The sequence below is a fragment of the Rattus norvegicus genome, chromosome 14 (assembly GCF_021556685.1).
Source record: "Rattus norvegicus strain SHRSP/BbbUtx chromosome 14, alternate assembly SHRSP_T2T, whole genome shotgun sequence".
Taxonomy (NCBI): domain Eukaryota; kingdom Metazoa; phylum Chordata; class Mammalia; order Rodentia; family Muridae; genus Rattus; species Rattus norvegicus.
In genome coordinates, this window is record NC_141547.1 from 53,596,635 (window position 1) to 53,607,775 (window position 11,141).

The 11,141-nt window shown below is 38.9% G+C and overlaps 1 pseudogene across 1 annotated transcript; it reads right to left on the reverse strand.

Moving 5' to 3' along the window:
- Positions 1-268: 268 nt before the first annotated feature.
- Hmgb3l1 (high mobility group box 3 like 1) lies at positions 269-1,675 on the reverse strand (annotated as a pseudogene). The gene has a single exon (XR_015637710.1). The product of XR_015637710.1 is annotated as a high mobility group box 3 like 1, transcript variant X2 (transcript).
- Positions 1,676-11,141: the final 9,466 nt, after the last annotated feature.

The window sequence follows — 11,141 nt, forward strand, 5'->3', positions numbered from 1 at the left end:
CTTGTTTTTGTTTTTATCATCAGATCCAAAGTGTTAAATGTACTCACTGGCACATAATGTCATGGCAAACAAATAAAACTTTGAATGGGAATGAGCATCCCACATTGTTATCACAAGCCTGATTCCAGCTGAAGTTTTTTTTTTTAATTTTTATTTTTTTAAAAATATGTAATACTGTTTATTTAATTTCAAAAACATTTAAGCATTCTAAATATACAAAAAATAACAGAATGTTGCAAATTGGGTTTAGGTACAAAGGGTCCTTGACCTTCCATTGATGCAGTAGTTCTTCACTTTGCTGACAACGATGAGTTCTACAGTTGCTTTAAAAAGTTTAAAATCTACTGCACTTAACTAAAGGAAAATCTCCAAACACTTCTCATGCCAGCTGACCCCTCCCCCCACCTCCACAACTAAGAATCTCAGCAGAATGCTATGCCACTATGTACAAAAACAAGACTACCTGAAGCTAAACGGATGCCCACGGCAGTATCAAAAGGTCCAGCCTCACAGTGCACGCCCTGAGTTATGGCCCTCCTGTGAAAGGTATCTCCTCTCACAGCCTCCAAGCCAAACAAGGAGCATCAAGAATCTGTCTAGGTTGCTTTGTTCTCCTTACAAACTATAGATATGTACAGCTGATAACTCAAGATTTCTAGCCAATAGCCATATAGTTAACACTACCTTACGAGTTGAGAACAAAATGCCAGAAAAAAATCTTCAAATGCCTTGTCACCCCACCCGAACAGCAAAGTGCACTGAAGTGAGGAGGACGAGAGAGTGCCTTTCCTTTTTAAAAACGTTTGGAGCTATGTACAACTTTGATACAGTTTCAGGGCGCTACGGACACCCACGGCCACTTCATGTAAACCACTGACACCCACGGCCACTTCATGTAAACCACTGACACTTTGAGCAACTACAATATGATCGTGATCAAATTTTGTAATTAAACCTAACAAGGGCAATAGACACGACTCAAATAAGAGATGTGTCAATCACAGCGCTCTCCTACTCTAAGGTATTCACAAGGAGACAGAGTTTTTATTCATCTTCTTGCTCCTCCTCTTCTTCCTCTTCCTTCTCCTCCTCCTCTTCTTCCACCGTTTTCCGGGCAACTTTAGCAGGACCCTTGGCGCCATCAAACTGCCCGTTAGACTTATAGTCAGCAACATCCTTCTCATACTTCTCTTTCAGCTTTGCTGCCTTGGTCATGTAAGGCTGCTTTTCACTGTCACTTAAGTTATTCCACATCTCACCCAGCTTTTTGACCACATCTTCAATGGAGATGCCAGGGTTTGCAGATTTGATCTTCGGGCGGAATTCAGAGCAGAACAAGAAAAATCCAGACGGAGGTCTTTTGGGGGCATTCGGGTCCTTCTTCTTTTTGCCTCCTTTAGCTGACTCATAATCTTTCATTTCACGACCGTAGCGTACCTTATCTGCCTTGGCCATCTCGTCAAACTTTGATTTCTCTTTGCTAGACATCGTCTTCCACCTCTCAGAGCACTTCTTGGAAAACTCGGCAAAGTTGACTGGAACCTCTGGGTTTTTCTTCTTGTGTTCTTCCCTGCACGTCTGCACGAAGAAGGCATAGGCGGACATCTTGCCCTTTGGTTTCTTGGGATCACCTTTAGCCATCCTGACTGTAGTGTTCGCCGGTCTGGGCAGCGCCAGTTTTTTTTTTTTATAACTCATTAAATATTGCTTTAAAAGAGAAGTATGTAAAAAGGATAAATAACACATGGTGTGTATCACTCTTTTAGGAAAAATGTAAAAATTCCATGAACTTGTATTTTTAATCAGATTCTGTACTGTCATTTGTGTTTGTTAATTTTCATTCATAACATAAATGCAAAGGTAAAGTCCAATTGTGTGACCCACAAATATACACAGACTCATATGCACATACTTATAATTCTACACATCATACAACCAAGTATTTTTTTTACCGAGTATACGAAGAACTAAAATATCTGATTTAATGTCGTTTTTTTAAAAATTTTCACGTGTGTATTTTCTTTTGCAGGGCAGTATGAATGTCATAGAAGAGTTAAAAACTATTATAAAACTGAAAAAATGTTTTATTTTATTTCGATTGAGAAAATATTACATGTACATAAAAACATATCAACACATCAACTAAATGTCACGATCCATTCATGTTATCTAATCCAGAACATACTCAGACTCAGGTATATTTTCACTTTCATTATATTTTATATCAAGTATCAACTTCATCATACATTTAATAAACATACATTAATTAAACATCAGAAATTTGAGTGTAGCATTATATATGTATAATCTCTAAAAATTGAATGGTTGCAAACATGTGTCCTGATTTTCTTTTCTTTTCTTCTTTTTTCTTTTAGTTTATTGGATATTTACATTTCAAACATTATCCTCTTTCCTGGTTTCCCCTTCAGAAACCCCCTTTCCCATTCCCCCTCCTCCTACTGCTATGAGGGTGCTCCCACCCACCCACTCCCTACCAGCTCCCCACAATGGCATTCCTCTTCACTGGGGCATTGAGTCTTCACAATCCCAAGGACTTCTCCTCCCACTGATGCCCCCAACAAGGCCCAACCTCTGCTAGATATGAGTCTGGAGCCATGGGTTGCTCCATGCAAGGATGAACATTGGTATTGATCTGTCTTTTCATAACATTGTCTACATTATAAATCAGAATTAATTACAGTATGTGTAAGTGTCCCAAACTATTGCCTGGAAAGAGGGAACATTGGCGTTTCCTTCTTTGTTTCCTTAAGAACATAGGTAGACATGATATTTTTTATGGCATGAATATTCTTCTCTTTACTTTTATTTTCATTTTTATAATTATGTACAGCATAGTAAACATATTTTAAATATATGAAGCACAATACTATATTTGTCTTTTATTTCAACTACATAGCGGTATAATTACTTAATTATCCTTGACATTTTATAGTATTTGAAATTCACATATGTATTGGCTTTTTGATACAGGGTTTCCCTGTGTACCTTTGGCTGTCTTTGAATTTGCTCTGTAGAGTAGGTTGGCCTTAAATTCCACAGGTTGGATTTAAGGAGAGAGCTAGGCTAATTCATAAATTTAGTCATCAGTTATAAAAATGATTTTATGGAAAATATCTCTAGTGAATATTGTGTGAATTTTATTAATGATCTCTCCCTTACCCATGTCTGTGTTTATGTGTGTGTGTGTGTGTGTGTGTGTGTGTGTGTGTGTTTGTGTGTTTCTTTCACTAAGGCTTTTATTGGTGATAACTTTAAATAAGATAACGAATATTGGTAAATTAACTTTACATTTTTTATTAACTATATCTTTTAGTAATTTTTTGAGAATTTAACAAAATATCTTTTTTTCCATCTTTATTAAATTGGGTATTTCTTATTTACATTTCGATTGTTATTCCCTTTCCCGGTTTCCAGGCCAGCATCCTCACCTCCCCTTCTCTATGGGTGTTTCCCTCCCCATCCTCCCCAATTACCGCCCTCCCCCCAACAGTCACGTACACTGAGGGTTCAGTCTTCTCAGGACCAAAGGCTTCCCATTCCACTGGAGCTCTTACTAGGCCATTCATTGCTACCTATAAGGTTGGAGCCCACGGTCAGTCCATGTATAGTCTTTAGGTAGTGGCTTAGTCCCTGAAAGCTATAGTTGCTTGGCATTGTTGTTCACAAGGGGTCTCGAGCCCCTTCAAGCTCTTCCAGTTCTTTCTCTGATTCCTTCAACGGGGGTCCCGTTCTCAGTTCAGTGGTTTGCTGCTGGCATTTGCCTATGAATTTGCTGTATTCTGGCTCTGTCTCTCAGGATAGATCTACATCCGGTTCCTGTCAGCCTGCAGTTCTTTGCTTCATCCACCTGATCTAATTGGGTGGCTGTATATGTATGGGCCATATGTGGGGCAAGCTCTGAATGGGTGTTCCTTCTGATTCTGTTCTAAACTTTGCCTCCCTATTCCCTCCCAAGGGTATTCTTGTTCCCCTTTTAAAGAAGGAGTGAAGCATTCACATTTTGGTCATCCCTCTTGAGTTTCATGTGTTCTGTGCATCTAGGGTAATTCAAACATTTGGGCTAATAGCCACTTATCAATGAGTGCATACCATGTGTGTTTTTCTGTGATAGGTTACCTCACTCAGGATGATATCTTCCAGTTCCATCCATTTGCCAATGAATTTCGTAACATCATTGTTTTTGATAGCTGAGTAATATTCCATTGTGTACATGTACCAAATTTTCTGTATCCATTCCTCTGTTGAAGGGCATCTGGGTTCTTCCCAGCTTCTGGCTAGTATAAATAAGGCTGCTATGAACATAGTGGACCTCGTGTCTTTGTTATATATTGGGGCATCTTTTGGGTATATGCCAAGAGAGGTATATCTGGGTCCTCAGGTAGTTCAATGTCCATTTTTCTGAGGAACCTCCAGACTGATTTCCACAATGGTTGTACCAGTCTGCAATCCCACCAACAATGAAGGAGTGTTCCTCTTTCTGCACATCCTCGCCAGCATTTGCTGTCCCCTGAGTTTTTGATCTTAGCCATTCTCACTGGAATGAGGTGAAATCTCAGGGTTGTTTTGATTTGGATTTCCCTTATGAATAAAGATGTTTGACATTTCTTTAGGTGTTTCTCAGTAATTCGGCACTCCTCAGCTGTGAATTCTTTGTTTAGATCTGAACCCCATTTTTTAATAGGGTTATTTGTCTACCTGCGGTCTAACTTCTTGAGTTCTTTGTATATTTTGTATATAAGCCTTCTATCAGTTGTAGGATTGGTAAATATCTTTTCCCAATCAGTTGGTTGTCCTTTTGTCCTAGCAACAGTGTCCTTTGCCTTACAGAAGCTTTGCAGTTTTATGAGATCACATTTGTTGATTCTTGATCTTAGAGCATAAGCCATTGGTGTTTTGTTCAGGAAATTTTCTCCAGTGCCCATGTGTTCGAGATGCTTCTTCACTTTTTCTTCTGTTAGGTTGAGTATATCTGGTTTGATGTAGAGGTCCTTGATCCACTTGGACTTAAGCTATGTACAGGGTGATAAGCATGGATCGATCTGAATTTTTCTACTTGCTGACCTCCAGTTGAACCAGCAGTATTTGCAGAAAATGCTATCTTTTTTGCATTTGATGGTTTTGGCTCCTTTGTCAAAAATAGAATGACAACAGTTGTGTCGGTTCATTTTTGGGTCTTCAATTCTTTTTTTTTTTATTAACTTGAGTATTTCTTATATACATTTCGAGTCTTATTCCCTTTCCCGGTTTCTGGGCAAACATCTCCATCCCCCCTCCACTTTATTACCAGTGTTCCCCTCCCCATCCTCCCCCATTGCCGCCCTCCCCCCAACAATCTAGTTCACTTGGGGTTCAGTCTTAGCAGGACCCAGGGCTTCCCCTTCCACTGGTATATTCATTCCACTGGTATATTCATTGCTACCTATGAGATCAGAGTCCAAGGTCAGTCCATGTATACACTTTAGGTAGTGGCTTAGACACTGGAAGCACTGCTTGCTTGGCATTGTTGTTCATGAGGGGTCTCGAGCCCCTTCAAGCTCTTCCAGTTCTTTCTCTGATTCCTTCAACGGGGGTCCTTTATCAGTTCAGTGGTTTGCTGCTGGCATTCGCCTCTGTGTTTGCTGTATTCTGGCTGTGTCACTCAAGAGCGATCTACATCCAGCTCCTGTCGGCCTGCACTTCTTTGCTTCATCCATTTTGTCTAATTGGATGGCTGTATATGTATGGGCCACATGTGGGGCAGGCTCTGAATGGGTGTTCCTTCTGTGTCTGTTTTAATCTTTGCCTCTCTATTCCCTGCCAAGGGTATTCTTGTTCCACTTTTAAAGAAGGAGTGAACCATTCACATTTTGATCATTCGTCTTGAGTTTCATTTGTTCTAGGCATCTAGGGTAATTCAAGCATTTGGGCTAATAGCTACTTATCAATGAGTGCATATCATGTGTGTTTTTCTATGATTGGGTTACCTCACTCAGGATGATATTTTCCAGATCCAACCATTTGCCTACGAATTTCATAAAGTCATTGTTTTTGATAGCTGAGTAATATTCCATTGTGTAGATGTACCACATTTTCTATATCCACTCCTCTGTTGAAGGGCATCTGGGTTCTTCCCAGCTTCTGGTTATTATGAATACGGCTGCGATGAACATAGTGGAGCACGTGTCTTTTTTATATGATGGGGCATCTTTTGGGTATATACCTAAGAGGTATAGCTGGATCCTCAGGCAGTTCAATGACCAATTTTCTTAGAAACCTCCAGACTGATTTCCACAATGGTTGTACCAGTCTGCAATCCCACCAACAATGGAGGAGTGTTCCTCTTTCTCCACATCCTTGCCAGCATCTGCTGTCACCTGAGTTTTTGATCTTAGCCATTCTCACTGGAATGAGGTGAAATCTCAGGGTTGTTTTAATTTGCATTTCCCTTATGACTAAAGATGTTGAACATTTCTTTAGGTGTTTCTCAGCCATTCGGCATTCCTCAGCTGTGAATTCTTTGTTTAGTTCTGAACACCATTTTTTAATAGGGTTATTTGTCTCCCTGTGGTCTAACTTCTTGAGTTCTTAGTATATTTTGGATAAAAGGCCTCTATCTGTTGTAGGATTGGTAAAGATCTTTTCCCAATCTGTTGGTGGCCGTTTTGTCCTAACCACAGTGTCCTTTGCCTTACAGAAGCTTTGCAGTTTTATGAGATCCCATTTGTCGATTCTTGATCTTAGAGCATAAGCCATTGGTATTTTGTTCAGGAAATTTTTTCCAGTGCCCATGTGTTCCAGGTGCTGCCCTAGTTTTTCTTCTATTAGTTTGAGTGTATCTAGTTTGATGTGGAGGTCCTTGATCCACTTGGACTTAAGTTTTGTACAGGGTGATAAGGATGGTTCGATCTGCATTCTTCTGCATGTTGACCTCCAGTTGAACCAGCACCATTTGCTGAAAATGCTATCTTTTTTCCATTTGATGGTTTTGGCTCCTTTGTCAAAAATCAAGTGCCCATAGGTGTGTGGGTTCATTTCTGGGTCTTCAATTCTGTTGCATTGGTCTATCTGTCTATCTTTGTACCAATACCATGCAGTTTTTATCACTATTGCTCTGTAATACTGCTTCAGTTCAGGGATAGTGATTCCCCCTGAAGTCATTTTATTGTTGAGGATAGTTTTAGCTATCCTGGAATTTTTGTTATTCCAGATGAATTTGCAAATTGTTCTGTCTAACTCTTTGAAGAATTGGATTGGTATTTTGATGGGATTGCATTGAATCTGTAGATCGCTTTTGGTAAAATGGCCATTTTTACTATATTAATCCTGCCAATCCATGAGCATTGGAGATCTTTCCATCTTCTGAGGTCTTCTTCAATTTCTATCTTCAGAGTCTTGAAGTTCTTGTACAGATCTTTTACTTGCTTGGTTATAGTCATACCGAGATACTTTATATTATTTGGGTCTATTATGAAGGGTGTCATTTCCCTAATTTCTTTCTCGGCCTGTTTCTCTTTTGTGTAGAGGAAGGCTACTGATTTATTTGAGTTAATTTAATCCCAGGTACTTTGCTGAAGTTGTTAATCAGCTTTAGTAGTTCTCTGGTGGAACTTTTGGAATCACTTACATATACTGTCATATCATCTGCAAATAGTGATATTTTGACTTCTTCTTTTCTGATCTGTATCCCCTTGACCTCCTTTTGTTGTCTGATTGCTCTGACTAGAACTTCAAGAACTATATTGAATAAATAGGGAGAGAGTGGGCAGTCTCGTCTAGTCCCTGATTCTACTGGGATTGCTTCAAGTTTCTCTCCATTTAGTTTAATGTTAGCAACTGGTTTGCTGTATATGGCTTTTACTATGTTTAGGTATGGGCCTTGAATTCCTATTCTTTCCAGGACTTTTGTCATGAAGGGGTGTTGAATTTTGTCAAATTATTTCTCAGCATCTAATGAAATGATCATGTGGTTTTGTTCTTTCAGTTTGTTTATATAATGGATCACGTTGATGGTTTTCCGTATATTAAACCATCCCTGCATGCCTGGGATGAAACCAAATTGATCATGGTGGACGATTGTTTTGATGTGCTCTTGAATTTGGTTTGCCAGAATTTTATTGAGTATTTTTGCGTCGATATTCATAAGGGAAATTGGTCTGAACTTCTCTTTCTTTGTTGGTTCTTTCTGTGGTTTAGGTATAAGAGTAATTGTGGCTTCATAGAAGGAATTCGGTATTGCTCCATCTGTTTCAATTTTGTGGAATAGTTTGGATAATATTTGTATGAGGTCTTCTATGAAGGTCTAATAGAATTCTGCACTAAACCCGTCTGGACGTGGGCTCTTTTTGGTTGGGAGACCTTTAATGACTGCTTCTATTTCCTTAGGAATATGGGGTTGTTTAACTGGTTTATCTGTTCCTGATTTACCTTTGATACCTGGTATCTGTCTAGGAAATTGTCCATTTCCTGCAGATTTTCAAGTTTTGTTGAATATAGGCTTTTATAGTAAGATATGATTATTTTTTGAATTTCCTCTGAATCTGTAATTATGTCTCCTTTTTCATTTCTGATTTTCTTAATTTGGACATACTCTCTGGGTCCTCTCATTAGTCTGGCTAAGGGTTTATCTATCTTGTTGATTTTCTCAAAGAACCAATTTTTGGTTCTGTTGATTCTTTCTATGGTCCTTTTTGTTTCTTCTTGGTTGATTTCAGCTCTGAGTTTGATTATTTCCTGACCTCTACTCCTCCTGTGTGTATTTGCTTTTTTTTGTTCAAGAGCTTTTAGGTGTTCTCTCAAGCTGCTGACATATGCTCCTTCCTGTTTCTTTCTGCAGACACTCAGCGCTATGAGTTTTCCTCTTAGCACAGCTTTCATTGTGTCCCATAAGTTTGGGTATGTTGTACCTTCATTTTCATTAAATTCCAAAAAGTCTTTAATTTCTTTCTTTATTTCTTCCTTGACCAGGTTATCATTGAGTAGAGCATTGTTCAATTTCCATGTATATGTGGGCATTCTTCCCTTATTGTTATTGAAGACCAGATTTAGGCCGTGGTGTTCCGATAGCATGCATGGGATTATTTCTATCTTTGTGCACCTGTTGAGGCCCGTTTTTTGACCAATTATATGGTCAATTTTGGAGAAAGTACCATGAGGAGCTGAGAAGAAGGTATATCCTTTTGCTTTAGAATAGAATGTTCTATAAATATCTGTTAAGTCCCTTTGGCTCATGACTTCTCGTAGTCTGTCTACGTCTCTGTTTAATTTCTGTTTCCATGATCTGTCCATTGATGAGAGTGGGGTGTTGAAATCTCCTACTATTATTGTGTGAGGTGCAATGTGTGTTTTGAGCTTTAGTAAGGTTTCTTTTACGTATGTAGTTGCCCTTTTATTTGGGGCATAGATATTTAGGATTGAGAGTTCATCTTGGTGGATTTTTCCTTTGATGAATATGAAGTGTCCTTCCTTATATTTTGATGAATTTTATTTGAAAATTGATTTTATTTGATATTAGAATGGCTACTCCAGCTTGCTTCTTCTGACCATTTGCTTGGAATGTTGTTTTCCAGCCTTTCACTCTGAGGTAGTGTCTGTCTTTGTCTCTGAGGTGTGTTTCCTGTAGGCAGCAGAATGCAGGGTCCTCGTTGCGTATCCAGTTTGTTAATCTATGTCTTTTTATTGGGGAGTTGAGGTCATTGATGTCAAGAGATATTAAGGAATAGTGATTATTGCTTCCTGTTATATTCATATTTGGATTTGAGGTTATGTTTGTGTGCTTTTCTTCTCTTTGTTTTGTTGCCAAGACGATTAGTTTCTTGCTTCTTCTAGGGTATAGCTTGCCTCCTTATGTTGGGCTTTACCATTTATTATCCTTTGTAATGCTGGATTTGTAGAAAGATATTGTGTAAATTTGGTTTTGTCATGGAATATCTTGGTTTCTCCATCTATGTTATTTGAGATTTTTGCAGGATACAGTAACCTGGGCTGGCATTTGTGTTCTGTTAGGGTTTGTATGACATCTGTCCAGGATCCTCTGGCTTTCATAGTCTCTGGTGAAAAGTCTGGTGTGATACTGATAGGTCTGCCTTTATATGTTGCTTGACCTTTTTCCCTCACTGCTTTTAATATTCTTTCTTTATTTTGTGCATTTGGTGTTTTGACTATTGTGTGACGGGAGGTGTTTCTTTTCTGGTCCAATCTATTTGGAATTCTGTAGGCTTCTTGTATGCCTATGGGTATCTCTTTTTTTTAGGTTAGGGAAGTTTTCTTCTATGATTTTGTTGAAGATATATACTAGTCCTTTGAGCTGGGAGTCTTCACTCTTTTCTATACCTATTATCCTTAGGTTTGATCTTCTCATTGAGTCCTGGATTTCCTGTATGTTTTGGACTAGTAGCTTTTTCTGATTTACATTATCTTTGACAGTTGAGTCAATGATTTCTATGGAATCTTCTGCTCCTGAGATTCTCTCTTCCATCTCTTGTATTCTGTTGGTGAAGCTCGTATCTACAGCTCCTTGTCTCTTCTTTTGGTTTTCTATATCCAGGGTTGTTTCCATGTGTTCTTTCTTTATTGCTTCTATTTCCACTTTTAATTACTTCAACTGTTTGATTGTGTTTTTCTGGAATTCTTTCAGGGATTTTTGTGACTCCTCTCTATGGGCTTCCACTTGTTTATTCATGTTTTCCTGTAATTCTTTCAGGGGTTTTTGCGATTCCTCTCTGTAGGCTTCTACTTGTTTATTAATGTTTCCTGTGTTTCTCTAAGGGAGTTCTTCACATCTTTCTTGAAGTCCTCCAGCATTATGATCAAATATGATTTTAAATCTAGGTCTTGCTTTTCTGGTGTGTTTGGATATTCAGTGTTTGGTTTGGTGGGAGAATTGTGCTCCGATGATGCCATGTAGTCTTGGTTTCTGTTGCTTGGGTTCCTGCGCTTTCCTCTCGCCATCAGATTATCTCTAGTGTTACTTTGTTCTGCTATTTCTGACAGTGGCTAGACTGTCCTATAAGCCTGTGTGTCAGGAGTGCTATAGACCTGTTTTCCTGTTTTCTTTCAGCCAGTTATGGGGACAGAGTGTTCTGCTTTCGGACGTGCAGTTTTTCCTATCTACATGTCTTCAGCTGCTCCTGTGGGCCTGTGTC